Source organism: Phasianus colchicus, chromosome 15, assembly GCF_987193195.1.
Source record: "Phasianus colchicus chromosome 15, bPhaCol1.hap1.1, whole genome shotgun sequence".
Taxonomy (NCBI): domain Eukaryota; kingdom Metazoa; phylum Chordata; class Aves; order Galliformes; family Phasianidae; genus Phasianus; species Phasianus colchicus.
The window spans coordinates 8,725,859-8,752,393 of NC_143450.1; the positions used below are offsets into that span (position 1 = coordinate 8,725,859).

The 26,535-nt window shown below is 44.5% G+C and overlaps 1 protein-coding gene across 4 annotated transcripts in view; it reads right to left on the reverse strand.

The window, feature by feature from the left end:
- HTR4 (5-hydroxytryptamine receptor 4) overlaps nt 1-26,535 on the reverse strand; it is a 100,239-nt gene that overhangs the window by 8,207 nt on the left and 65,497 nt on the right. The gene's annotated exons all lie outside the window — the stretch shown is intronic.

Consider the following 26,535-nt stretch of genomic DNA (forward strand, 5'->3'; position numbering starts at 1 on the left):
AGGGAGCAGTAAATTACAGCTCATTCTGTCTTCTCATTGCTATGTATCAACACTGCAGAACAACATAAATTGATTCCATATTCAGTGCTGCAAAGCCAGCAATATATCTAACGTTTCCAGGATGAATAGCTCCTGTTGTTTCTCTGTGGGATTTTCATTTCTTCTTGCTCCTAAGATGAGCGTGATACTTGCAGGATTTCCTAACGGCTTATAGTATATCATTTCCTAAGCCTGTTGTGTGTCATCCTGATGCTGTGACTGCTGTCCTGCAGCCCTGAGGACAGCCCATCACCAAAGGGGGGGTGAGCAAACACAGTCGCTGTCTGTGTGCCCTATTACAGCCAGGACCAGGAGAGGAAAATGAAGCCCAAGCTCTGCAGTGAGCCTGGCAACAGGGGGTTAACCTGCACCATGTGTCCCCTGCTCCAACCCTGGGCAGAGGCTGGTGAAGCCCAGCTGTGTTAAGCAGTATCCATCTGTCCTCGAAGAGAACGTAGCCCCGAATTCTTAAGATGCCCAAGCCAAATCCAAAGGCATGGCTGGCCTGTCCTAATCTTACTCATTACCACGTTTTTAAAAAACAAGAAGGAACAACTATTTGTTGTCCGCTGCTCCTTATGGCTGATGCAGTCCTTCATGAAAATACAGGTAAAATTCACAGGGATACCAACAAAAGTTCCATTTTCTGAGTGCAGCTGAATAGTGAAAATCCAGATCTCAGGAAAACATTGGGATTGTTAAATTATTTAGATGGATCTGACAGCAGGGTTTATTTAAATTCCTTTGTAGTCAAACGTAAATACAAATTTATCTCTATCTCTTGACATGCATTTATTTTTTTCCACTCTTGAGTAGTTGTGCTGAATATCTTAATTATCACTAAATCAAATAATGCTGTTCAGACCTCGCGAGCTGGAATTAAGCACTCATCATTCTCTACTAAACTTCAGTTAGGGGTTTTAAGAACAGCTGTCTGCAGCCCACATCATCCAGCCTTCGAGCACATTTTGTAAGGCTTCTGCATGCCTCCTCAGGTTTAAAATTAGCAGACAGTTCTCTAATTAAGCAAAGCCTTTGAGTGAGAGAAACATACAGCTGGAAAAAAAAAAAGAAAAAAAAAAAAAAGCTTTCTATCTGACAAGCCACAGAAAACAAAGGAAGCGTCAATCAATGCATTTGTTCCTCACCTTTCTCTTTCCTCTGTTCCATCATTCCTGACGGATGCTTTCCTTAGCTGAGCCACCCGTTCTCTCACTCCTACAGAGCAGCCCAGGCTCCCACCTGCTCCCACCACCCACATTCCCATGCTGTGTTCCCAGAGCACCTCAGTCCAACAGGTCCTGGTATTCCCACATAGCGTGTGTTGGCCATACAACCATGGGCACACAGACAGCACTTCACCTTGACATACAGAGAACCGTACAATCGCGGAATGGCTGGGTTGGAAGGGACTTAAAGATCACCCCTTCCCAACTCCCTGCTGCAGGGCTGCCATTAGAAATGTTTCAAAATATTTCCTAGCAAAATACCCTCCCGTTCATTTACTTTTGTGTTTACGGTAGAAGCATTTATTTTTTTTTTGAGGAGGATGTTTAACTTCTTTTTGAAGTGTAGGCAAATAGTAAACTGAAATATGATTTTGAAATAAAACGTCAAAACACTTCAGGATCTTGTTTCCTTTTCTTTTTCTCCTGCTGGAAACATTCACTAAGTTTGACCCAACCATTTTGTTTTCTTGGAACAGAAACTGTTCATTACATCTTCCCTCCTTATTCTTTTTATTGCCAGGCTCTGTTAATGAATTTGGTCAATGAAAATTTATAGGAACTCATTTAAGTGGCTTCAGCTTCAACAGCTAATCCCAGCACATTGCCCCTCTGCTCTGCTGTTCCATGAATGGAGGAAAAGCATTTGGGTCTCTCTGGTAGATTGCTGAACACAACCCTTCACTTGGCACAGGAAATAGATTGGAAAGAGATTGATTAATGAAGGCAACTAATTGGGAGCCTGGCCTGAGTCAGCCAAGGCATTCCACATAGATCAGCAAAGAAGCAAAGAATCAAATTCAATAAAAAATAGGGCTGAAGGAGCACATTTTTGTATGTCATTATCTCTAGCTATCCTCCACAGCCTTCTGCATGATGTTGCAAAGTCCCATTTTTGTACAGAATAATAATACCCTCTTTGGAAGATCATTACATTATTGATAGATATCAGAAGTTGAAAGCAGGGGGATGACGACAGGTGTGTCAATGCTAACCTAACAGCTTCTTGTAAGAATGGAGATCAACCACATTCTTCAGAGACCTGTTTGAAGTGACTGCTCACAGAAAGTTACTGGGTACTCAGGACAGCCCCAGGCTCAGAGGTGGCTTGCAAAGATTCCTGTCTGGGGCAAGCTAAGCAACTTCTCTGAGCCTCATTTCACCATGGATAGAGGCAAGAATACTTGCCCTGTATGCTGCTTCTTTAGATTTCACCTTCCTCTGTTCTCTTCAACAACCTGGCTTTGTTGTTTGGGTTTTTTTTTTTCAAGATGGGATGAGAGGGAATGGCTCATGTTGTGCCATGGGAGGTTCAGGTTTGTTATTAGGAAAGATTTCTTCTCAGGAAGAGTGGTGATGCACTGGCACAGCTGCCCAGGGAAGTGCAGTCACTGTCCCTGGGGGTGTTCCAGAAATGTGGAGATGTGGTACTTGGGGACGTGGTTATTGGCAATATTGGTGGTTGGTGGGCAGTTGGATCCATTGATATTAGAGGTCTTTTCCAACCTCAGTGATTCTATGAAACCAAGAAATAAAGAAGCTGAGAATGAAGTTTCTGTTTCCCATGCAGATGCTGAGCTTGTTGCTGTGCCCCTGTGCTCCCGTGGCCTAATTGCTTTTTCCCTTTCATGCACAAGCAGATGCCTGTGCCTTCTAGAGCTGTCAAACATGGCAGCTTTCAAACCACAAAGCTCACTTTCAAAATAATTAGCCTCATTATACCGTTAGCAGCTCTGATCCTGCCAGAGCTGTGCTCCCTGCCACTTCCCTCGTGCACCTCACGTCCCCTCACTAGGAAGATCCACAGACTGTGTTTCACCTCCCCTGGGTGTGAGGGCGAGAACCTCCCGCTCATGTTTCTGTCTTTCAGATGCTCGACCTGAAAGATGTTTATCAGTTTCCCTATTTTCCATCGTAGGACATTCACCTCAACTTTAACAGAATGCCCTGGAGAAAACAAGCAAGAAAATGAGAGAGGCCACCCAATGCAATGCTGCAGAAGGTGGGCACTTTCCTCCTCTCATTAACTGTGTGTTTTCCTTTCATTAATGTTAAGCTTGGCACTACATTACATACTGTAATCACCTGTCAATTTTGGCCTACACTTCATTTTTGCACCATCATTAATGCAACATTCATAAGAGGCACAAATGTGATAATTAGAATAGTTGGAAGTGCTCACTTATGTTAAAGAAATATATATAACATCACATTAAGAGCAGCTTGCAGCTGCCTACAGATGGGAGAGCTTACAATAGCTTTCTGGTTTTTAAGTAAGGTGTTTCAATTACAGAAGTACAAGAAAAGATCTATTAAGAAAATTCAAATAGAATATAATTTTTTTTATAATCGGAGATCTCATAACTGGGAAAATTGGATTTCTCATCAGCTGAAGAGAAACAAGCCATTTGTCTAAGCTGAAAGTGGGGCAGAAGAAACTGGAGCTGTTTCCTTGTGCAATGGAAGCATCACCATTTTCCAGGGTAGTGCAGATCAGCGGCCGTGAGCCCCAGCACTGGCCTGCAGCTGGATTTTTTCCCTTACTCTTTAAGCAACTGAGGCCTTTCTGATGGCTGATGGAGAGAGATGGGCACCTTTTAGCAAAAGAGTCATCAGACTCCCAGCACATGCCATGGTGTCAGAACCGCAGCTATCTGGGAAATGGTTTTTTTTTTGCAGAATTGTTTGAGTGGGAAGGGACCACTAAAGGCCATCTGGTCCAACTGCCCTGCAGTGAACAGGGGCATCCACAGCTCCATCTTTGCAGGTCTCTGAGGACAGGGCACCCACCATCTTTCAGGGCAATCTGTGCCACTGCCTCACCACCCTGTATATACATGACTAGATATTATAGTCTAAACCTCTCCTCTTTTAGTTTGAAACCATTTCCCCTTGTACTGTCACAACAGATGCTGCTAAGGATTCTGCTCTCTTACAGCCCCTCTAGATACTTAAGGGCAGCTCTCAGTTCTCTCCAGAGCCTTCTATTCTGCATGCTGCATGCATGCTCCATAGCCCCAGCTATCCCATACCCAATGGAAATGAGAAACATCCAACGCAAAGGGACAACAGGAGTTTGTTGAAATCCTCTCCTAAAAAAAAAAAGCACTTCACATGTCTATTTTGTGCACGCAAAAGCAGAACTCTGTGTGTGCCAGAACGAGACTTTTTCTAAACAATTACATGTTTTATAACAAAACTCCAGCATATGCGCGTCGCTAATGTCAGTCAGGAGTGGAAGTTCCTGAATAACAAACCATCACTGACTCCCGCACAGCACCTGGGCCTCACGCATGCTCCCTCCCACTCCTCCACTCAGCTTGGCTCCCAGGGCCCCCGCTGCCTTCCCTGTGCTCCATGGGGCTGCTTCCCACGTGCACCCACGTTCTGTCTGTGCTGTGCATCCCAGTGATCTCTGGCTATCCCAGAAGAGGTGTTTGCAATCCAGCCCTTGCTTAGGGCACCCAATGGTAAGATCTGAAAGGTGTTGTTTTTTTTTTTCAGTATTTCCATTTCTACAATATGGATTAACCAGCACATTCCTGGCTTTAGGCTGCTTCTCTGTTACGGATCTCTGGATGTGAATTTGTAAAATTTTACACATCATATCATAAAAAATATTAACATTGCAAATTTTGAGGCTGAGCTCATAACTAGTTTGTTTTTTAAGCGTGTTATTAGGATGAAATGTCATCTCACAGATGGTGACATTGGGAGTGGGTGCTTAATTTGAGTAAAATCTCCATATTCTCCTCCGTACAGTCTACGTCTGATGAAAGCACACCTCAGCTTTCCCTCAGTGTGTGTATGGGAACTGCTGAGTCACGGCTTGACCCACTGATTGAGCACATGGGGAAAGGACCTGGTCAGCCCTGGGAACACAGGTGAAGGCAATTCAGCTGTATGATAGGAAGGGCTGCAGCCTGGCTGCACCTCTCTTAGACCTCATTTAAGGGCTGACTCGGTGGGGGGTGGTTCTCTGGTTAGAGATCCCTCTCTTGTGGGATCCCTGTGAGCCTGGATCTTCAGAGATGGGTGAGCAGTTTTCCTTTCCCTTTGTAGCACCTTTCCATTCACGCTAGTCCCTTTGTTATTACACCTCATGTATTGTCATTCCACCACACCGATCTTTCTGGTTGTTACGGTGCAGTAAGGGCTGCGCACAGCTCTGTGCTCCCCATCCCTGTTCTGCCCCTCTTGCACTCCCTACACTTGCATTGCATCCATAGAAAGGCGCTACTCCTTGTTAGCTTGGCTAAAAGCAATACCCAAACAAGGCAGCAGCATGCTCTGCTCAGCGGCTGTGCTGTCACTCCCATTGTTCCTCAGGAAGCATGATGCTGCGTTTGCTCATCCGCCTCCCTTGCCAAGAGCTATCTCACAGCTAGGTTAGATTGTCTTCAGGAGCATGCTGAGGAACACAGGAGGCACCTTTGACAGCTTCTTCATTTCAGTATGATTCAGAGGTTGCTAAGCCCCCACTTTCTTTCAGCTACATCCCCAAACATCCTGTGATAATAGTCTGTTATCTGGCTTCATCCTTTGTAATCTCACCAGGGTTGTTCCTGGACATCTGCTAGTGAGGATGTTGTACAACTGTTGCCTCCAAGCTCACGGCCCCTCTGAACTTCTGTGTGCAAGAAGGGCCTAAGGGAAGGGTTTCATCTGAGCATTGTAGGGAGCAGAAAGGCATATTTTCTGGAGATGTGCAAAAGGAAAAATACTATGTTCAGTATGAACGTTTGAATGCACCGTATTCAAGAGCTCATCTACAGGTGTCCTCCAAGCGAGGAGGAAAGAACATCACTGCAAACAATTTCAGGCGTTTTGGAGAGGATGGGGGGAGTCCAGGAATTTGGGAAGTACATTCAGAATTAGAGAGATTTATTTTCTGGTGGATTTCATGCACAAAAGAACTCTGGGCAATCCCTTTTTTTACACAAATTCCTTGTGGATTGAAGTATAACATTCAGAGCTGTATTGATCAATATAGTGATCATGGTCATGGGGGGATGTAACCAGCACAAAGTACCTGGTGACCAGCTGGGAGAGACACACAGGCATCACTGGGAAAGTAATAATCCTTCCCATGCTGACATGATTGAGTTTGCAGCTTTATTGCAGAAATACAAGAAGGAGAAATTAATCTTCAGGTGAAAGTAGTCATTTATTCTGTTTGACATAAAGTGAAATGCTGGCAGAAAATAATCCAGAAATACAATATGAATATTGAGTCTTTGGACCACTCAGCCAAGAGTCCCTCAGGTGCATGTAGTTTGCTGGGTCTGTAGCACATACGTTTTCATTGGCATGACATTCATTTGTCATAATTATATTTGTAAATGACAGAACCACCACAACAGACTGTGGTACCTAAATGTGAATGCTGTCTGTCAAGACATAATAAATGTATTTGTCAGTTGTGTTGTGGCAATATTCGTTACATGTTTTAAATATCAGACAGATTAGAATAAACTGATTTACTTCAGATGGGACAGAGAAGTCTAAAGTCAAAGCTTTGTTACTTCTTAACACTGACACAAGCATTCTCTGTAGCAGAAATAGCCTAGAAAAAAACATGTAAAAGCCCAAACACAGCTGCCAGGAAAGAACAGTGGGCAACCCACCAAGGTCAGATGCAAAGCACCCCCTTAGTCTACAAATGACCCTTCTATCTACAGGAGAATTGCTCATAGTCTACTTAAGAGATTTCTTTAGAGTTTCTCCAGCACAAGAAATATTAATTTCTGATTTAAACAAAGAACGTTTACAATGTAAAGCCAAAACCAGACATTATGTCAGCATGACCCCATGTGTGCTTTTCCTCAGTTTGTGAAGTTTTAGGTCCTTCAGCACGAACCAGAGACCTTATATTGGGCAGGTCTGTGTGTTAGGGGGTGGGTTCTGCCCATGTTTCACTGAAGGTAATGCTGAGCTGCCCTGCTCTGCAGCCTGTAGGTCTGCTGCTGCCCAAGGGCTCACCAAGCCATCACCCCCTGCCCATCCATCACCTTGTAGAGCACCTTCCAATTTACAGAGCAAAAGTAAACAAGTTCCAACTTCTGAAGGCTGTGATATCCCCTTCCTTGGTTGCTCCTGGGCCTCTGTATTTTCCGCTTCAGAGGATGTGATGTGTTCTATAAATCCCTGCCTTTGCCTTAGAAATATAAACGTTGCTCAGATTTATGTTTGTTCCCATTCTTGAGGAAAAACGAAGCAATGATATACGTAGCAAATGGAACAGAAAATTGCATCTTAGCCAGCAGGCTTCCAATGTAACTGACTTTGGTTCAACTGCAGCAAGTGCCTGTTCATCCTCTTAAGAAATCAGTCCAGTTTTGCACATCCAGCTCTCTGCATTACCCTGAGGCTGATCCAAGCTGTAATTTGACCAATAATCTAGCAAAATATCACACACCTGCATTAACGTACTGGTATAATACACAGGGTTTTCCCTTTTTATGTAAACTCATCTCAGTTTCTATAAAAATGCGAACGTGATGTAGCCTGTATAATAGAAATAATAAGAGATGTGCTGTACTTTGCAGACATTTTTCTTTATAATTTTATTAGCACTCACCCTAAATCTTTAGCTTGCACTTCTGTTGCTTCTTAGAATGGTCTGACAGCACTAATTGTTTTTAAAAGTGAATTATTCATTCTAGACCAAAGACTGATTTTGCTGGAGCTGGTTTTCACACACTAAGCCCTTTGCTTGTGCTTCTCATCACACATTGTTTATAAGTGAGAGAACCCAAATATTTACTTCTGGGTCTCTAAATTGCAGTACTGTCTTCTATCCAGAACCGAGCTGTCTTAAAACCAATGGCTGAGACCAGGGTTATCTGGGGAGGACAGAGTCAATCCCTCAGCCATTCACAGCAGGGAAACTTAAGATTTCTGTTGGCTCCAGATGGACTGCTGGCGTCTGGTATACATCCAGAAAAGCGGTTTAGTTACCAACACTGAAGTTCTTTCAGCTGCCTATATTGATGCAGAGTTGTTTTCTCGCTGAGCTTTACAGCTTTGGAGTGAGTGAAAATCACTAAGCGAGATCTCACAGTGATTAACAGCAGTCTGAAAGCTACAAAACTTGGTAATATATGGCTGCTCAACTTCTGTGGGAATTCCCAAATTTATCAGGATTTCTGTGTGTTCACAGCCACAAAACCAGAACACTGGCACAGAGGGACGTGAGCCACCTGATTCAGAAGGATGTATGGATGAAGGAAGCAGCTGTTCTCAAAAAATGAGACTGCCGTGCCTGGGAAATGAAATACAGAGAGAGCCCATCTATTCAGGTAATCTATTATATAGGCATTAGGACTGCAGAATGAAAATATGAGAAAAAAATACAGGGAGGCCCAAGAAATAGCTGCAGGTTTCAGCTGGGGCGTGGGCATGCCCTGAGCACATGGGCTGCATCACGGCTGAGGCACAGAAGATATCACAGGCCAAATGGCAATTTCTGGGCAAGGATCCCATGGCGGCTAATTTAGTGGCTGTCTCAGGGAAGGCTTCTAGAGGAAACCCTGTAAGTATTTTGGCTGTGCTTTATCTGCCCTTCAAGCCTCATGCTGCCAAGGTCTTAACTCCTAGCAGGTAAATAGGGAGGTATGTGTTCAGCCCAACAACGGGTGTGCTGCATGGTTAACACAACCTTACTAAATGAGTCACTGCCATGGGAAGCTTTCAGCAAAGGGTGAATGTGGCATTGAGGGACGTGGCTTAGTGGTATGGTGGTGATGGGTTGACTGTTGGACCTGATAATCTTATTGTTTTTTTCCAAACTTAATGAGTCTATGATAGACAAAGTTGGTCAGTGAGGCTGCTTTAGCAGAGCTCCTGCTGAGGCACATTCCCCATGTGTGCCTCCATGAATTCAGCAGCCACAGCTGCTTTGCCTTGCCAGCTTGGAAATGCTCAGTTTCATCTTCTCCAGCTGTAAATCATGTTGCTTAATTAATCCTCATTAACTGTTGTGGGCATCTCTCAAGCTCAGTTAACTCTTTATTTAATTACAGTAGCGTAACATATAATGTTCTCTGTTTGAAGGGATGCTTTATGCAATGGTTTAATCCAGAAACTGAAAGAATTAATTAGTTCCTAGAATATGTCTCTAAACGGGTGGCTAATTAAGCTGTGAGTTTATCACAAGCGCCTGGACTCATCAGCCATCATAATCTATTGCTGATACTGCACAGAATCAGAAACACATTGCGTGGCTCTGTGGTTCTCAGATCTATGTAGGTTCTTCTGAAGCAGAAATCAGGTCAACGTTTAATGGAGATATCTGGCTTCCATCAGCTGAAGTCCTGGCCAGCACCCAGACAAACTCACAGGCTGCTCTTGTTCCAGAAGTGTCTCCCTGCAAGCTGCCCCACTGCGCCCCAGCTCTGGGGTCAGGGTCTGACTTGCACAGCATGGTTCCATCTGTGCAGCTTTCTGCCATGCTCTTCTTCCTTTGCTGCACTGCTGCTCCCTCAGCAGCACAACTGGAAGTGCATATTGGGAACTGCAATGGGGCGTGCTAGATGAGTACTGTCTTCCTGCCCCGTACAGACACAGTCTAACACTCACTGCAGCACATGCTGAAGAAAAGCACACAGATCCTAACTGATCTTCTACCCAAATTTCCATGAATGTTCAACACTGCTTCTTGAACTGAGCAGGGTAGCTTAGATGCAGCAGCAGCCCTTCCACACGCAGGACACTTGAGTTTTGCTGCTAGGAGACAGAGCAGTACATGATGATCTTCAGAGACTCAAAAACAAGTGCCGAGAGGGAATTACTCCCAGGCAGCACGCAGCTTTCATTCATACTTCAGGAATCAGCTTCATCCAAATGGGAAGAAAATCCAGCTGGCCCCAAGCCCTCCCAAGCATAGATGCTGTTTTTCCGGTACATATGGCAGTACCATTCAAAGAGCTATGACAATGAGGCTGTTTATAGCTCTGAAAATGGCGCTGCCATCTGCACCACGGCCGCAGTTCTGCTCCCCGGAGGCTCAGCACAGGGTGGTCCCAGCCCTGCTCTTCCACCTGCTCCGTTGTCCCACTCCTGCCTCAGAAGGTGGGTTAAATGAGAATGGAGGTAGGGTCATCTTGATAGTTATTATTGCCCTTTCTGGCTGGAAGTCATTTTTGGCTGGATGTTTCCAGTTGCTCCTTGAGAACAGTCTTAAAAATTGAAAGATTTGTGCTTTGGAAAATGATACTCTCATTTGTGCTGCTGAGACATCTTCCAAGACTGTATGACTACAACAGTAACTGCCATCAGATATTATTGTCATCGCCCTAAGGCATCGTCAAAGCAGGGAGAAAGACAAAAAGAAGCCTTTCCTGCCCCTTGGCACTGATGCCCTGCCTGTGGTATCTGAGGAAGGCCCCACCTGGCCATGATACAGCCCAAGGGGAGCTCATGGGTTGGGGCAGCCTCCTGGGTGCTGTCTCATCCTCCAGGGCAGCCAGGTGGGATGTGACAGCTCCAGCCCTGCTCTGGGACACCTCCCACATCACCCCACTGCCCCAGGCAGCTTTTGGCCCCCAATTTCCACCCTCTCACCCTTCCAGAGCTCAATCCTCCTTTTTGACTACAAGATTTTTTAGGCCATGGGTCTGCTTTCTTTAGTATTTCAGGAAACATATGCTGTTAAAGCTTCACACAGAACTGTTTAAGGGACCAAAGGGTGAAACTGTGTGTTTTTGTTGCTCTGCCTCTTTAGGCAACCACGAATGCTCAGCAATGGCTTAGTGAATTTGTGGGAAAACTTCTCCCTTTAACCATCCTGGGGAGCTCCCTTTGATGACCCGAAATAGTGGAGCTTCCCTGCTCTAATGAGTTGGTAAAAGTTGTTGTGTTTGGGTTCTTTTGTGTGTTTGCTGTTGTTTGTTTGGGTTTCAGTTAGTTTGGTTGGAGTTGGATTGGGGTTGGGTTGGGTTGGTTTCATTTGATTAACAGCAGCAAAACGTTGCAGCACAGGTTCAAGGTGCCAGGATGCTCCAGCTCCCTGCTGGATTCACAAAGTGGCTCCCTTGGACAAGGGGCTATGAATCTCTGGAGCACATTCAGCCTTGAAGGCAGGCTGGGAGATTTTCAGTAGAAAATCCCATTTTGCTGAAGATGAATTGTTTTGTTTTGGTTTTTTGTTTGTTTGTCATGTTCCACATCAAACATCTCTATTTCCTCTCCCCAAGAATGTCATATTTTCAGAACACCTTGTTTCAACCTTTTCAAAGCAAGTTAAGTTTGAAATCTTATATTAAAGAGAATAAACGATAAACTAGATTTCAAATCAAAATGGAATGTTTCAAAGTGTTAGAAATGAAAAAGAAAACAATTTGCCATTTTGCATGTCTGCCCCCCAGCTGGGATCAGACAGATTGCCTACTTCTGCAAATTAACTGTAGGAAAACCTTTATCCTCAACGCTATCTGTTCTTGAGTGCATGTGAACTTTCTGCCTAATTATCTTTCCCAGGCAAAGTCCTTAACAAAAGAAATGGAGCAGCCCATGTTGAACAGGGAGGCACCTTCAAATCACAGCACCAATAATGAACGCACAGCAGTCAGTCAGGTTTCTCAGTTCATCACAATTCCATGTTTTGGAATGGCTAAATTTGCTTCTGAATGAATCATTTGGTTCGGAAACTGCTCTGGCAGCATGCATGCTTTTCTTTGCAGGCCCTAACCGAAGTGGTGGGGACTTCAAAGGCTGTGATAAATAAGGATAGGCTTTATCAACGTGAAATTGTGAAATAGGGCTCTGTGCACCTCACACCAAGGACAGCAGGAGTCTTGTGAAGGAGCCTGCCAAGCCATGGGTCAGGGCTGTGGGTGCTGAGCCAGGCAGGGATGTACAGAAGGCAATGGATTCTGCTGATTTGCACATGTGTGAGTTGGCTTATGACAACACAGTTCTGCTTGCTGTGTTATTGCTCCTTCTTGCTTCCCAAAACGGAGATACTTTCTCTGTTGTCCTGTCCTCTAGGGAGGTTTTTTTGACTTTGACCAGAAAAGCATGAAAGTCCACCAGAGCAGGCTGGGGGGGGGGGGTTTGTAACTGTTTTGCACAGATATCACTGACTATATAATGGAAAACCAAGGCTTTCCTCTGTGACTAGCAAAGGGAAGGGAACGTGATGGTTAGAAGGAGCAAGTTTTGCAGAGATGGGTTCTGCACTCTGCTCTGTTTTGGCACAGATCTCAATAAAGTTATTCCTCACTGGTACTGATATGGAGGAAAAAAAAAAAAAAAAAAAAAAGAGCAATTGTATTTTCTTTTTTTCCTTTGAAAGCTGTCATTTCTCTTACTGCTTCTGCAACCTCAGACTGACGCTTTGCCCTACTGCCACACTGCAGCTATGGAAGCAGTGGTGAGGTATTGATGCCCAAGTGTTGGCCAGTCGCAGGTCTTGGCAGCCCCTCGGCAAGCTTGGGCTGTTCCAGGCAGAGTTAATTATTTCACTGTAAGGCAGAGGGAGCAGCAGGTAGATTACCTTTCGCTTTTGCTTACTCTCTTGAGCTGAGCTTTTTGGAAAAACTGCAGCCAAGATGGAGCTCAACTATCTGATGGACTTGAGAAATGTCTGCTCAGCTGTCTTGGTATGAGCACTCAAATTCCCTTAAGTCCCTGAATGCAAGTATGATAGAGTCATTTGAGTTGGAAGCAACCTTTAACGGCCATCTAGTCCAAGTCACCCGCAATGAACAGGGGCACCTACATCTCCATCAGGTGCTCACAGCACTGTCCAGTCCAACCTCGAGTCTCCAAGGATGAGGTATCCACCACCCCTCTGGGCAACTTATGCCAGTGCCTCACTACCTTTATTGTAAATAACATTTTCTTTATATCCAATCCAGATATCTTGTACTTGGGTGTGAATCCAGGGCATAGTCTTACAGGCTCTGGAATACACTGGATTACCCTTCTAACCCTTCAAGTTTCAGTGAGGGATAAGAGGATGATGGAAGTTACTAATGTTTGTCTTCCTTTCCATTACTGTGCTCAGCTATCCCTTCCTATTCAGCATGGGAGCTTCTCTCTGGGTCTGAAGAATATTTCATGGCAGTCTCACTTTAAATCAGCACCTTACATGATTTCTACTAATTGCCAAAGACATTTTCCCTTGTTCCTCAGAGGTTTCCTTTTTCTTTTGACCTTTGAAGGGATGATGCCAGTTCCCCACCAATGGCTGGGAATTCTGCAGCAAAGAAATTCAGAAGCAAGCTGGGTACCAATGCAGGGAGCAGACTGCAGCCTGATCCTGTGTGTACTGCAGCCTACTCAGGGGACCTGGATGTGGGAAACAGCAGATGGTGGAACCTGAAACTGCTTCCTCCACTTCGAACTCTGCACTCTTAAAGCAACTGTTGGAATCTGCTCTCTCTCCAATATCTGAGTGTCCTAATAGGGAATAAAGAAAATCTTTGAAGGGGCAAAGGAGGGAAATTCCTTGTCTGCCACAAATGTCTTGAGATAACTGTGGGTTTTTTGGTACTGGGAGGTGAAGTGTCCCCAGTGTCTGTGGCCTCACCAGCCCAATGCAGAGAACATGGGCTGACAGCAATCAGTAACACAGAGGGGTTGTGGCTGTGTGACATTGAGGGGCCACACACAGTGTGTGCCTCCTGATGGAGGAGGCTGATCATATATCAGATCTTGTGACCTGCCACTGCAGCTTCAAGATGAGGAGGTCCTCATGACCTCCAGGGTTTTCTTGGTCCTGAAATGAGCTCTTCTCCTCTTCCTACCTCTTTTTCCAGCAGAAAGTCAATTTCACAGTATCTCCTGCTTAATTTTCAGCTAATTGGAGCTATGTTTTGGCCCGCATTCCTCTGTGATGGGAATCCAAGAGAAAGCACACACCTCATCTGATAGAAGAGGATACCTACCAGCAACCAGAAGGTATGACTGACATAAAGGCACTGGTGTCATTAGTCTCATAGCTGTTTGAGATACCCTCATGGGTATATCTAAGCTCTAGAAATTGTTAAATATCCCATGTTTTATGCATGGTTCAGGCTTGCTCTAGCAAAGGGCCATAAAGTGCTGTTCTGTCCTCAGTGTGGTACATGATATATGGTGCTGTGCAATGCCACTGTGAAATTAATACCAGCTCATTACTGCCCTCTGTCTTGACGTGTTTTATGTGGTACTTTGGTGGGATCCTCCTGTGACACAGTGAGAACCAGCATCTAAATGCAGCGCTGCTGCTCCACAGCAGCTGGAACCCTCAGTGCCCTGGAGAAACATCCCCGTGTGCCTGGGGTATCTGCCTCTGCACCACAAATCTTAGAGAGCATGGTCATGGCTAGATGGGAACTGATCTACTGCAGAACAGCAGGAGGAGCTTGGAGACAGAGGAACAGCCACTTAGTGCGGAGAGGAGGGAAGACACAGAGGTAGTAAAGGGAGAAAGGGAAAAAACAGACAGTTAATAGGGAAATGCTCTCTACCTAGCCTGGCATTAAAACGCCAAGAAATTATCTTTAATAGTGTCAAAGCTAGAGCTATGTTCCCAGATCTTCTAATGAAAGGGAAACCTATCTTTATGGTAGCAGTTCTAACTGAGTTAGAACTGTATGAGCCATCAGGTGAGTTCGTTTTCTTCCATATTCCTCGCTGGGAATCCTTCAGCATTTTCAGCTCCTTGAGAATATCCTCTTTGATCTACTTCTAGGTGTGCTCAGCTGAGCCCACGTTCTGACAGCTCCCTAGCAGTGCTCTAGGGAGAGGTTTGGTTGCAATGTAATGTCTTCCTCCTGCTGATTTCAGGAAGAGCACCGGCACATTTGCTTTGATGGTCTTCTTTTGTGGAAGCCACCCATATCTCAAAATAAGAAGCCTAGAGGGTACCTCTAGTAGCCTAGAGGTAAAGGACCCTAGAGGGTCCTTTAATTTCCAGCCACGATAACTGACAAGTTCACTGCTAGGAGGTTAGATCTATGGAGGAACGCGGATTTGCCGTGGATTCCTCACTGGTGATCCTCGAGCCAGCTGACAGCTTTAGTATGTTGGAAATGTTGGTCTGTGTTTTAAGTACAGACGGGGGAGTAATTGTTGAGCTCCTTGATTTTTGTCTCACTGCAGTGCAGGAATATGGTAGTTACTATTTAATTTTTAGTGAAGTTATAACTACACCTGGCCATTAGCCAACAGCCAGTACTAACTTTAAAAATATACTGCTGTTGGCTGTGAACAAGGTACTACTGGTTTCTCACTGGTTCTCTGAAGTAAGAGAGAACTATCAGTGCCTCTTCAAGCACTTAGCTGCTGTAATTCCCATTCCTAGTCTCCCATTTTTCTCCTGACTTTCTGATAAAGCACAAAGAGAGAACACTTTCCACGTATCAACAACAGCAATTCTGATGCAGAAAGTTGAGTTTCTTAAACCTTCTCGTAAATGGAAACTGTATTGAATTTGACTGATTTTTTTGTAGTTTTCCCCACAGGAAATATGCTCAGAGATTTATAGGTAGACCTTGGTCACTGATGTAGACTTGGAAGCCACTATTCTTTTGATTTGGGCTGACCTAGGGATGAAAGCATCTATCATCTGCCTACAACACAGGTCTTGCTAAAAGTTTCAACCAAGTTTTTTTTTTTTTTGCTGTTTAGATGGAGTATTTTGGTTTTCTTGGTGGCTTTTTGGGGGGAGGAGGTGGGAGGAGGAAGAAGGAAGGAGATCTGATCTTTTTTCTTAAGATATAAGTAGAAAGAAAAACCATAAAGCAGCTGATAATTTTCTCTAGTACCTATAGTTAATGTTAGAAATGCATGCCTTGTTTTCAGTACAAATATTCTAGTTTCAACTTGCAGTCACAGGATCCTCTTTTCACTGCACTTTATACAGAAGAATGTTATTTGTAAGCTATGATTAAAGACCAGCTTCTAATAAGATCATTCTTTGATTTCTCACTTAAGCTCACTTAAGCTTAAGGTAAGCTTTCAAATATTTCATTACTTTGTGTGCTTTGCTTTCCCTGAATTTTCTGATTTGTTTTTTCACATTCCTGTTCTGGGCACATCAGAACTCAATACAGCATATACAGAGGTCACTTCATTACTTCTCTTTGATATTCTTCTAGTTTCTTCATCCGTGGACATGAGTTGAACCTTCTGCCCTCCTGACCCAGGGGTGTGCTTTGCTGCCAGACCACATCCAGCTGCCCATCCTTGGCTGCACACAGCCTTATGTGCCGCAGACCCTTATTTAAAAATCTAAGCATCAGCTACAGCCTTTACTTCTCTGGAAAGTGGCAGATCTGGCCTCATTCTGCAACAATTATCAAAACCAAAACCTGTTCAATAATGCTGCACATTCGGGAACAGGAGTGTGTGGTAGAAACTCTGTTTGCCAAATAGAAAAGGATAGAACAAGTCAGGAAATACATGTTATTTTGTAGAGTCAAGGAAGGTTTCATAGGCTGTGGAAGACTTGGAGGTTTGTGCCAAACACTTGACAGCTCTCCTGAATGACAAGGAAAAGAATTAGAAAAGGATCAACTGTGAGAAGGAAAAGACTTGCACGAGCAGTCTGCCTGGCTTACTTTTTGCATTTACTTGCTTCTTTTTTTTAACACCTTTAATAACAGCCTTTTCCTTTGAGCCCAACAATATGCTTAAACTTCTGCATCTGTTCATCAAGTATTTTGAGAGCATCATACCACCTTCTTACATTCAGTTACACGATGTTGAGATCAGGATTTTATTCTCCTCCTGCTGACTGAAAATAGAGGTTGGAGGGAAGGCTTTGCAGTACAGCTGCGTGATGCACTTGATCACAGAGGTGAGGCATCCACAGAGCCCTGCTTTGGACATTTTGGTACCTTGGCTTCCCCTGAGGAGGAACTTGTCTTTCTCTACTGATTTCCCATGGCAAAAGGAACCCAATTTAAATGCCCACTCTCTTCTTGCACCCCATGTTCTTCGCTCCCCCATGGACTGCCCCAGCTGAGTGGGTCTATGAGGGATGCTGAGGGTGCATCTCCCGCCTGGGGAGGAGGCTGTGATGCTCCTGCTGGACAGAACTGAACAAACGTCCCCATCTTTTGTTCTGACAGCACTGTGTTTTCAATGACGTGAAGCTGAGTTCTTTGAAGATCTCTTTGGTAACACTTCTTGATGTGCCATTCATAGCTGCTTTGTTGCCTATGAAGTAGTCGTTTAGTGCTCTTCTTGTCTCAGTGTTGTATCAAAGTGTTATAGAGTGCTTTCATTGCTAATAAATAGTAACTGTGGTGCTATAAAATCTTTTCAAAAGCACCACAGGGCATGAATCTCACTGAATAATTATATCTGCCTTTAATACTTTAACTGTAACTGTTAACTTTAACATAACATAACTGTTTCTGCACACTACCAGACAGCCTACAGATCAATCAATGCTAAGATTATTCACACATATCATTAGTGTAAGACACTACCAGCTTCTTGATTTTTCATTAAATCTCTGATAGAAATAATCACATCTGGCTGTACTCCATTCCTGGTAGCAAAATGGTATCCTTCCATTCCTTCCAAACTGATAGACACGGTGTTTGCTTTGCTTCCTCCCTCAAAAAGAGCATATTCCTGTCATTTGTGCACTTCAGCAGCTGTTGCGTGTCTTTCCAGAGGTAGAAAAAATGCTGCTAAGACCCAAACCCTTGGGACAGTTCAAGGCCAACAGGATTTTTGTCCTTTGCTGACATTTTGAGAGAGGTGAGAACACCATAATACTTCTGTGAGGATGTCCCATCACATGGTGTGACATCACATCTAGGCAAAGCACAAAAATGCCTCCTGCCAGGCCCAGCAGCAGCCCCCAGCACCACCTGGGGAAGGGGTGAGCTTTGCACATATCAAAGCTGCACCACTCACACCTGGAGCTGTACAGCTGCTGCTGCTCACCCACTATCTCTGGTCTATAAGGATTCAAGTTTGCAGAAGACGACAGTAATTATTGCAGGAGCTCCTTCCAGCTGCTCCAGGATTACAGCCTGTCTTGTCTTCTTCTGCCATCTCACAGTGCAATTAATTACCCTGGGCATGGGACGTGCTAGTAGTGTTTTGTGTGTTTCAGTGATTTCTTCGGGAGTTCACAGTGTTTGATTCTGAAAGAAGAGTAAAGGCTGAACCCAAATATGAATTGAACAACTGGGATAGTTAGCTTGCTTTGTACTAACTACTTATGTAGACTTGCAGTAGTAGATGCCAAGAATTTAAACTATGAGAATGAGATACATTTTTGATAAATGAGTTAACTGGAAAAAAATAAAGGGATTTAAATGGAGGAAAGAATTTAAAAAGCACCTAACAATGAAATCACTAATGTTCTTGGAACTCTGATGTGTTTCAGCCAAGGGATGGATATCCTTCTGATTACACTTCCTGCAAAATGGAGCTTGTAGTGAAATTTGACTTCAGATTCTAGGATTTCAGAAGGCTTGACATTCATGGTAAGAAAATTTATCCAGGTTTATTCCTGCAGTGTAAGAACAAAGCCTCAGATATTGAAGAGCTCATACATTGCAAAGGAGGAGACTGTGGCTCACCAGTAAGAGAAAGGCAATGTGTGGTTTAATGAGCTCTTTAGGCAAGAAAAATGTCAGTTAATCAGGACTAAATGGGCTAACTGAAGACATAGGTTCAAAGGGAGAATCACTCTTCAAAGAAAGCTCTCTAGAAAAATTCCCCATTAATAGCATAATGAACAATGGAGGCATCATAAGCCAGGCATAAATCACGTTAATAAAGATGCAGTTGTAAAGCACAGCAAAACAGGAAGAACAAAGATGATTTATAAAACCACATTCTAAATGTAGCTACCTGAATTTTAAAAGTCTTATGGATGATAATGGATGATAGCGATGCCAAGGTAGCCTGCATTCGCCAAAGAGCAAAGTAATTCAGAAGGAAGGACTGGAAATCATCAGCTAATGCAGCATTAGACTTACTGAGCTGTGTGTAATATCAGTGTTTGCAAGACTCTGTATACTCCCAAAAGCATACAGAAAAAAATTACTGCATTTTTATTGGCGACTAAAACAAAAGAAAGGCACGTCTGCATCAATTCACAGGTCAGGTCATCTGTTCAAGACGCAAATGCACACTGAACAGCAGATGTTAGCAGCAAGAATAATCTCTGCCATGCCTAATAAATAAAAACAAAAGACTTGAAATGGCCAATGTACTGTTCTGAAAGTGCAGTTAAGGATGGAAAGATGCTCACAGCTGGCTAAGAGCTGAAATCACAGGTGGGTGAATAAAACAGACAGGCTCACAGCAGGTGGAACTGCTGCCTGTACCTCGTAAGCACTGGGACCAGACAGGCTGGATCTGGTGACTGCCCTGCAATCAGAAATGTAGGCAGCAGCTAACGCTCATAAATGAGGCAAAATGGCAACAAGCAATCAAATCGCAGCAGGCATGGTGAGAGTCACTGGGAACCAAATTGGTGGCCAAATGTCTGTGAGCAGCAGGGCTTGTCCCTGCCCCAGGTGCATGAAGGTCTTCCAAGTGGCATTAGCTGCAGAGGTCAAATCTAAATGGGTAGGCAACCTGGGAGATCTATGCTTTGCTGGAGACTTTATGCTATAAGTATGTCCTTTTGCTGTAGCTGCCTTCTGCCAAAATTTACAAACCAAAGATAATGGTCAGAAAAAATTGGAAAAGCTCACCAAGGTTCACTGTCAAAAGTGAAAACAAATCTCAAAGCCAAGATGTTAAACAGCAGTGCCATTCAGAGAAAGCAAAGTATGTTTTCTAAGTGATAATGAGATGTGCTTATAACACTCTCCGTGCCCATAAGGTCTCTGCCCTCTGGGTACTGTTCACTGTGCCAACGTTTATCTTTTGCTAGGAGGGGAAGCCTGAGAGATGGATCCTGAAATATTCCCCCTGTCCATCCTTATGGCATTCAGGTAAATGAACAGCCTTTTCAAAAAGCTCAGAAAGCTTTCTGTACACTGACCAGAAAGGAAGAGGGTTATTTAAAATTGAAGAAAAAAAAATTAAATAAGTTAACCTAATATTAAAATGCTCTTAAGCAATTAGCCCTGAATTTTAGAGATAACTGCTGCTACAATGAATAATAGAATCTAATAATAATTACTTGGATTTATATAGCATTTCTAACCCTATGGCATGCAGAGCTCTTTGTCTGAGATCATCTTGGCTGATAAAATGTGGAGAGGTGGGAAACAGTTGGTCCCCAGCACTCAGCAGAGCTGTGCAGAGGTCTCAGCTGGGAGATACACAGAAGGGAAGCAGGTGGACAGTGAATTGCTATCCAAAAGAGGATTTGTTTAGATACCAAAATTAGTGGTACTCCTTCCTTGTGGCCGATGGGTGCAGTGCACCAGGCAGCAGGCTGCTCACTGCATCTGGAGCAGAGCCCTGCACACAGCTCTGTCCATCTCATCACACCCTCCCAGCACCCACTGCTCTCTTGGAGAAGTTATGTTCCCAACACAGGATGCAGTGCTGCTGGGGTCAGCAAAATGTCACTGCATGAGTAAGAATTCATTTCTCAGCAGCACCTTTCTGCTTTAGGTGTATAAACCTGGATAGTTCCCTAGCATCGTGCTGCCGATTCAGGAAGCAGGGCTGGGATTAAATTAGGCAGTCCTATAATTCTGCTTCCTGTCGGCAAGGACCGAGCTGAAATCAGATTAGAGCTGCTCCCAACAGATCTTGCTCTGTTTCTTCAATGAGACCTCCAAACCAATTTAAACAACCATCCAAATAGCCTCATGCAGAAAGGAACTGCTTGCTTTACTCCCAGGAGACCTGCAAGGATGGAAGACGTGGAAATCCAGCCCGTCTTTATAAAGCATGTAGAGAGTAGACACCAGGCAGACAGTCCCACATCCCTCCTGCCATGCACTCCCATGCTGATTCCTTGTGCTGTCTTGTGCAGTAGAGAGGAAAGGAAACTTGGAAGAAAGCTGTGGAGGCTGGAGCAGAGAGATGTGGCTGGGATGAGGCCCTGGGGAAGCACCGACACCACACCCCCTGGGAAATGGCATTCCTGCTCCATGCCAACAGCCAGAACTGGGGATGCTCTGTCTGTTACACAAACTGGCTTTGCAGAGCAGAGAGAAATAAGAAACAGTCATGCATGAGAAAGGCCAGAGAGGTTTAATTGGAAAAGACAACACGTAATGTAAGTTACTTAAAGTTTCCATTTGAATAAGAGAGACAGTGAAGTGAAACCCAGCAGTAATTGCACAGAGAGGAGACGTTGACCTGCAGCACTTCTGGCCATCCCCATGGCTTCTTTCCCCCCTTGGCTTTTCACACCGTTTTTCACCCTTCCCTCCAGCACCGTCCTCCGACAGCACTGCAGGGGCTGCTCACAGCCGGGTTGCTGCAAACTTCTGTAAACCAAATCACTTTCCATGTTCACAGGTGATAAACAGAATAAGCAATGCTTTACGGAGCAGTGGGGCTGAGCCAGGGAAGTTCTGCTGGTAATGGGTAGAAAGAGCGAGCAGGTCAGGAGCAGCCCAGCTCCCCAGGCAGCCCAGGAAGCACCAATTCTCATGGTTTCCTGTAGAAATGGCTTTCCCAGGGACCCCCACGTTCTGTGTGGGTCACACCACCACTGGGTGCTGCTGAGCCAACCGTCAGCTGCTCCTCAGGGGGGCACAGATGGGGCAACAAATTACAGACGTAAATCTCAAACCAGAAAGTAAGCAGTAATGGGGATTCTACCCCACCAGGATACAGCAATAGGCTTCGTTACCCAAAGCACAAGCCATGCAATTAAAAATTGACAAAAATTAGTTGATCATTCAGTCATTTCCAAGCTCAAGGTGCCCTTCAACCCCTCAGTCTCCCTACCAGCAACAAACCAATGCAGAACAGAACTTCTGATCCTGAGTCTTGTATTAGGCCAAATAACAAAAGGGGTTTTATCATAGCTCTAATCTTTTTCCAATATACAGACATATTGAAAGAGATTACCTTACTGAAATTGAAGGAAACTGTGGTATTTTAAAACCTTAATCCCCTTTCTCCTCTGTAGGAAATAAGATAAATTTCTTGATTTCATTCTGTACAATTACAAGAAGCTTTTCTTTTATCACAAGTTCTCTTTTTTCTCTGGCGAGGTATTTTTGGAGCTGTGCACCAGGCTTCAGCCCACTGTATGTGTACTTATGGGCAAGACAGGCAAGTTTTGACTGAAGGAAGGCCTCACCAACACAGTCATCAGCGTACTCAAGAAGCATCCTGTACTTGTATGGGCAGTGGGATGGGCTGGTGGGGGCTGGCAGGAGCTGGTGGGGCTTCTGAGTGGTCAGAGAGGACCAAAGGCTGGGTGATGGGCTCGCACGCTGACCACAGAAGGCAGACGGAGCCGGCGCAAGGAGCTGAGGTTGTCCCACACCTTCCCCACCATTTTCATCCTTTTCCATCTTTTTCAATTGTCAAGAAAGATCTGAGCACTATTCTGCTTTTAAATTTAGCACAGATCCCTAGGAAAGAAAAGGCAGGGAAGAGGTGGGAGGAAGAACCTTTCCCCACACTTGAGAGATGACAGCTGAGGGAGAAGAAATTAGTGTCTCGACATCCTACCCTGGGGATAGCCCAACTTCAATAAAAGCCTATCACATTTACAAATAAAAAGAAAGGCTTCAGCAATAACTTTAGAAAACACCCACAGTAAAATAATAAGTCGGCCCCCACACAAGCTGGAGGTGCACTGCATGCTGCAATGCTGTAATGCTGGTGGCTGCTGTGCTGCAGGAACCACCACCATGCAGCCCAAACACTGGGCTGAGCATGGCAGGGATGCTGCCCTGACATCGTTGCACTCCCACTGCTGTTCCCAGCTGCAATATCCTGCTGCACACCAGGTGTCTGCCTTCAATCACACTCCTCATTTTCCAGGCCATGCTGGAGGTCTCCTCCTCTTGCAGCTCTTGGCCTTTTTCTTCCTTCTTCTCATGTCCGGATTCCAGGCTGTGCTGCAGAAGCACCAGGTGCACATCAGCTGCCTGGAAGAGCTTGGTGTGCCATTGGCTGCAAGATGCCCTGTGCACACCCAGATGTGTAAAAGTCAGGAGAAACAGAAATCCATGCAGCTTACTTCAAAAGAGGAAGAGGGGAAAGAAGGAGAAGATGACGTCTATTTTTGGCTTATAGGCCCTTTGATGCTGCACAGAGCAAAACACAGCTCCTCCACGTTTGCAACTCTCTTATTGTTATGGTGTGAACTTTTGCTGCTGTTGAACAGCCAAATTCCCAGATCCCCATGTTCTCTGCATAACAGCTTGCATAATCTCACCCTGCATTTCCTGGGTCAGCCCGTATCTCCTGTTTGAGCTATCACATACCTCCAGGTATTTATAGCTCTTTTTGTCCTGCTTGTGAGCCTTCACACTGCCAGTCAGTGTTTGTGAGTGCTGTGACTGTAGGGAAGATTGCTGCCAAGTTGTAAAATCGTGCCAAGGAAGTTGGAACATAAGTTTGATTGCAAATATTGGCAAAGCTTCATGAAAAACTACAAGAAAGCTCCTCAAAATTACAAAACTCTTTTATCTGTTACTGAGTTTAGTGATCTCATATATTTTTATAGAATACCTTTTTGGAATTGCAGCTAACGAAATTCACGTGACAACCAAATTATCTCCTGACAAATATTAATGCTATCAACGAAGAATAAGACCTAATGAATGCTGTACTCTTAATTTCCCTGGTGTGAGTCTTACCTGGGAGAAAATTGTCCCCTTCCCATACTACCTTTAACTACTTTGCCCAACCTGGATTTAAATGGCAGAAGGAGATGATACGTCAGTATATTTTGCACACACTAATTATCAGATAGCCGCTCTGAAAAATAAATGGGGAAATAAGAGTAAAGACACAAATAAAGAAACGTATTTGGAGGCCATGGGGAGGCTATTGAGGACTACCTTTGGGCTGCTTCTCGTCTCCACAAAGATCAGAGTTAAGGGCAAAGCGGGGCTTTGTGGGATCCCAGCTGCTGACACAATCATATCATACAATGACATGACTTTTGTATATTCATCAAGCTTCAACTTGCTAAAAGTCAGCCATTTTCTCCCACTAGTCTTAGGGAGAGCTTGTTTCAAAACATCAGTGCCATGATGGCCAGAAGCTTTTTTCTGATTCCATTCTTGAATTTATTCCTGGCCACTTTCTATCTTTTTTTTTTTTCTTATGCTAGCATTAGTCCTTAATTCAAATGCTTCTTCTCCCTTTCCAGTCTTTGGTGGCGTTGCCCAGTGGGATCAGCTCAGGGCTTGTGTTAAAATGAACTGAATGTTCTCGAGGTCTTGGTCACCCCTATGGATTTCATTAAAAATGCCTTGACTGGTATAGTACCTCACATCTTGGGATGGTACCTCTCCTTGCCATGGCTCAGTACTGAGCAGAAAGACCCTGGGCACCCCTGTGGTACTTTCCTTCAGTACTTGGACTATGTGGGTTATACTTCTGGCCATGCCTGATGTTGTACTCACAGACATATGGTCCTGGTGAAAAGGTCTGCCTAACATCACCCATGGATGTCAGCACAGCTTATCCAGGCACCTGCAGCACAAAAAATGTCACTACTGCATTTTAATGAGAAGTCCACCAATAGATTTCTGTCTATTAGATGAAAAAGTTCATTCATTTCTCCTGTGCCTCTTGCTGAGCACAGGAGGATCCCTAAGGACAGAACTCCTGACACAGAGGTTCCTATCTGGTCCTACAGCCACTGCAAAGTGGAGCACTGTGGTCTGCCTGCATACAAACATCATGTTTGCATCAATTTGCTAAGGTGAAGCAAAATAAAACTCTGTCAACAAGGACAAAACTCAAAATCCGAGTTTGGATACATGCAAAGACATTAGCTGCACCCAGTCGGTATTTCATCAGATTCTCTTGAAACAAAAACCTTCACATCTTCCCTCTAAACTCCTGTTTAAAATAGGAATTACATGGAAGCAAAACTGCAGGGGATGGAGATGTCAGGGGGATGTCTCAATCCTTTGCTCAGAACATTTCTAAAAAGAATTTAGTGGGAATGTTCTTTGTTTACTTTGCAAACATGAATTTCTTGTCTACTGGCTCCCAATAGTAAGTGACAGCTGGAGAAACTACAGCTGGCGTCCTAAGGCTCCATAGCCTGTATTTGCTCGCCAGCACAGCAAAACGTCTGCTGGTGTCAGTGTGCCTCCAAAATGATCTATGGCAATCTATCATGGAACTGCAAACAATGAAGCAATGAAGGAAACAACAGAATGGATCCAAATGATCCATCTTGTGGCTAATGACCTTCTAGTCAAGAAGATGATGCACTGTGTCAGAACTCTGACCCATACTGCTAGACCATTAAAATTCCCAGGCAGTTCCTGCCAGGCAGAATTTCTGGCCAAAATGGTCTGATTATGGTTTCACCAAGGGCAGGCATGCCTGACCAACTAGTGGCCTTCTGTGATGGAGTGACAGCATTGATGGACAAAGGAAAGGCAACTGATGTCGTACCCGGACTTGTTCATGGCCTTTGACATGGTCCCACATCACATCCTTATCTCTAAATTGGAGAGAGATGGATCTGAAGGCTGGATTATTCGGTGGATGAAGAATTGGTTAGATGATCATAACCAGAAGGTTGTTGTCAATGACTCTACGTCCAGGTGGAGGCCAGTCATGACTGGTGTCCCCCAGGGGTCCATGCTGGACTGGTGCTCTTCAGCATCTTTATCAGTGACACTGACAATAGGATTGAGCACACCCTCAGCAAGATTGCTGGTGACAGCAAGCTGAGTGGTGCTAATGACACAACAGAAAGAAGGGATGCCATCCAGAGGGACCTGGACATACTCAAGAAGTGGAAATGTGAGAATCTAATGAGATTTAATAAGGTCAAGTGCAAAGCGTTGCACATGGGTTGAGGTAATCCCAGATACGAGTACAGAGTGGGAAAAGAACTCCTTGAGAGCAGCCCTGCAGAGAAGGACTTGGGGGTCCAGATGGGTGAAAGCTGGAAGGCCAAAAGTATCTTGGGTTGCATTAACAGAGGGGAGGCAGCAGGGAGACAGAGGGGACTGTCCCCCTGTCCTCTGCCCTTGTGAGTCTCCATCTGGAGTACTGGGTCCATACCTGAGGCCCTCAGCACAAGTAAGACATGGAGCTGTTGGACGGGGTCCAGAGAAGAACCATGAAGATGGTCAGATGGCTGGAGCCCTTTGAAGAAAGATTGAGAGAGTTGGGCTTCTTCAGCTTGGAGAAGGCTCCCCAGAGACCTCGTTGTGATCTTTCAGTACTTGAA